The sequence below is a fragment of the Myotis nattereri genome (assembly GCF_964212035.1).
Source record: "Myotis nattereri genome assembly, chromosome: 1".
In the NCBI taxonomy this organism is placed as follows: Eukaryota; Metazoa; Chordata; class Mammalia; order Chiroptera; family Vespertilionidae; genus Myotis; species Myotis nattereri.
Window position 1 is genome coordinate 170,064,688 of NC_138075.1, and position 3,277 is coordinate 170,067,964.

Genomic DNA, 3,277 nt, shown 5'->3' on the forward strand with positions numbered 1-3,277 from the left:
GAGATAAGCCAAGAACAGGTCTACAAAGAGGACTGAAATTATGCTAATTAATAGTGCTACACATCAGGAGTATATTAAAAACCTAGCCAAACAACACTATTTTCAAACTTCAGAAATGCCATTTATTTTTCCTAATAGAAGCTGCCATCATCAGACATATTACTACATTGGAAAAAAACAACACTATTAACAATGACATATTCTACTCTTCAGTCAGTTAAATTTTTAGAATGAGTAAAACATTTGAATAACATGAAAAGTTGTAAATTATTATAATAACTTAGCATTCATCACTCTCATTGTAACTACTCTCCATCTGCTGATCTGTCTGATAGCCAGCATATGCCAAAGTCTTATTCTTTAATGGTAAAAAAATAAAATAAAATAAAATAAAAAATTATTCTTCAGGGGAAACTGGCCAAAGAAGAAAATTCTCAGCTTTATTTAGATTTTTAAAAAATTATAATTAACAAGAAAATATATACATTTAAAAATAGTATGAAGGTTCCAAACGGTCACTAATCCTGTTCCCTCTAATTTCAGGAGTCAGAAAATTCAGATCCTAAATATGCCACCCCTGCTGCGATGGGAAGTCCTGGACAGCCTGCTTGCTCAGTATGGAACAGTAGAGAACTGTGAACAAGAGCCATCATGAAGCTGAATGGCCACCAGCTGGAGAACCATGCCTTGAAGGTCTCCTATATTCCCGACGAGCAGCTAGCACAGGGTCCTGAGAATGGGCGCCGAGGGGGCTTTGGCTCCCGGGGTCAGCCTCGACAGGGCTCGCCTGTGGCAGCCGGGGCCCCTGCCAAGCAGCAGCAAGCGGACATCCCCCTGCGGCTCCTGGTGCCCACCCAGTATGTGGGCTCCATCATCGGCAAGGAGGGCGCCACCAACCGACATATCACAGAACAGACCCAGTCCAAGGCTGACGAGGTTCCCCTGAAGATCCTGGCCCAAAATAACTTCGTGGGGCGTCTCATTGGCAAGGAGGGACGCGACCTGAAGAAGGTGGAGCAGGACACGGAGACGAAAATCACCATCTCCTCGCTGCAGGCCCTCACCCGCTCTAACCCCGAGAGGACCATCACCGTGAAGGGAGCCATCGAGAACTGCTGCAGCACCGAGCAGGAGATCATGAAGAATGTTGGGGAGGCCTGTGAGAATGACGGGGCTGCCATGAGTCTGCAGTCTCATCTCATCCCGGCCTGAACTTGGCTGCCGTGGGTCTTTTCCCAGCCTCGTCCAGTGCAGTCCCGCCACCTCCCAGCAGTGTCACGGGAGCTGCTCTCTATAGCTCCCTTTTGCAGGCTCTGGAGCAGGAGATGGTGCAGGTCTTCATCCCTGCCCAGCAAGGGGCGCTACCGTCGGCAAGAAGGGGCAGCACATCAAACAGCTCTCCCGTTTCGCCAGCGCCTCCATCAAGATTGCTCCTCCAGAAGCTCCTGACTCCAAAGTTCATCACTGGACCCCCAGAGGCCCAATTCAGGGCTCAGGGAAGAATTTATGGGAAACTCAAGGAGGAGAATTTCTTTGGTCCCAAGGAGGGAGTAAAGCTGGAAACCTATATCCGGGTACCAGCGTAGGCAGCCGGCCGGGTTATTGGCAAAGGTGGCAAAATGGTGAATGAGTTGCAGAATTTGACAGCAGCTGAAGTGGTGGTGCCAAGAGACCAGAGCCCTGATGAGAATGATCAGGTCATCGTTAACATCAGCGGGCATTTCTAGGCAGCCAGATGGCTCAGAGCAAGATCCGAGACATCCTGGCCCAAGTTAAACAGCTGCACCAAGAGGGACAGAGTAACCCGGCCCAGGCGCGGAGGAGGTGACCCGCCCCTTCCCAGCACATCAACTCCAGGACAACAGGCTGAAATCGAGAGCGCGTTCTCCCCAGCAGGCCTGAGAATGAGCGGGGATCAGGGACACTTGGGCCAGGATGTCGATCAGGTTTGCCCACTTGTTTGAGCAACCTGATCAGTGAGGAACCCTGATCTCTCTGCCCCAAACACCCAATCAATTGGCCCAACACTGCCCACCCCTCAGGGTGTCACCATGGAAATTCTAGCTCAGAGTGCTTTTAAATATAGATTGTTTAAGTAAGTTCTTCAGGTCCCACCGAGAGGGTGGGCCAGATCCCAGTGGGAAGAGAAATAAAATTTCCTTCAGGTTTTTAAAACATGAAAAAAAAATAGTGCGAATAATTTTTTGTTTTTAAATGCTCACAGATGTTATTGGTATAGTGATAATATTAGTAAGGCATAGTTTTACCTAGGTTGTGATCAAACAGTACCCCGAGTATAGTACTATAATAATTAAAATATTTAAATTTCTATGGAAATATCCCTTTATGTTCTGATGCATTATTCAATGGACATGTTAATATTAAGGTAATGATGACAACTAATATTTGTTAAGTGTACATGATGTAGTAAGATCTCTGTAAAGTGCTTTGTGTGCATTCTCACATTTTAATTTTGAGGACAGTATTATTATGATTATCATTCTACAGATAAGTTCACTGAGTCAAAGGTTAGGTACCTTGCCTCAGACCCAAATTTAATAAATGATGGAGATGACACATGAAGCCAGGTCAGTGTAGCTCAAAGTTATGCTTCACATTGGAGACCTTAACCATTTTGCTAAGTAAGTTTCATTTGATTAGCAATGTCTCCACTGCTACCTAGCTATATACACTTAAGTCAATACCCTCAACTTCTCTAAGCCACCATTTCTTCATCTGTAAAGTGGGTATAATAGTGATTTTTTCCTCATAGGGTTAATGTGAAAAATCTAATTAAATTAGATAACGGGTGAGATTACATCAAACTAAAAAGCTCCTGCCCAGCAAAATTAACTATTAAAAAAAACCCAAAAAGTCAATGAATGGAATGGAAGAAGAAATTTGCCCCAAATACCTCTAACAAGGGGGTAATATCCAAAATATAAAAAAAAACATGTACAACTCAATAACAAAAAAAATGGACAGCACAATTTAAAAATGAGCAGAGCTGAATAGACACTTTTTCCAAGAAGACATACAAATGAGCAATAGATATATGAAAATATGCTAAACTTCACTAGCTACTAGGAGAATGAAAATCAAAAACACAATGAATACCACCTCACACCTGTTAGAATACTATTCTCAACACGATAAGTAATCACAAGTGCTGGAGAGGTTGAGATAAAGGAACCCTCATTCATTGCTGCTGGAAATGTTAAATTAGTACAGCCACTATGAAAATTCCTTTAAAAATTAAGAATAGAGCTACCATATG

General features: G+C 43.6%; 1 pseudogene across 1 annotated transcript; it reads left to right on the forward strand.

Annotated features, from left to right (window-relative positions):
* The first annotated feature begins 547 nt into the window (after positions 1 to 547).
* Positions 548 to 1,828, forward strand: LOC308533325 (insulin-like growth factor 2 mRNA-binding protein 1; annotated as a pseudogene). Its single transcript has one exon. The product of its transcript is annotated as an insulin-like growth factor 2 mRNA-binding protein 1 (transcript).
* Positions 1,829 to 3,277: the final 1,449 nt, after the last annotated feature.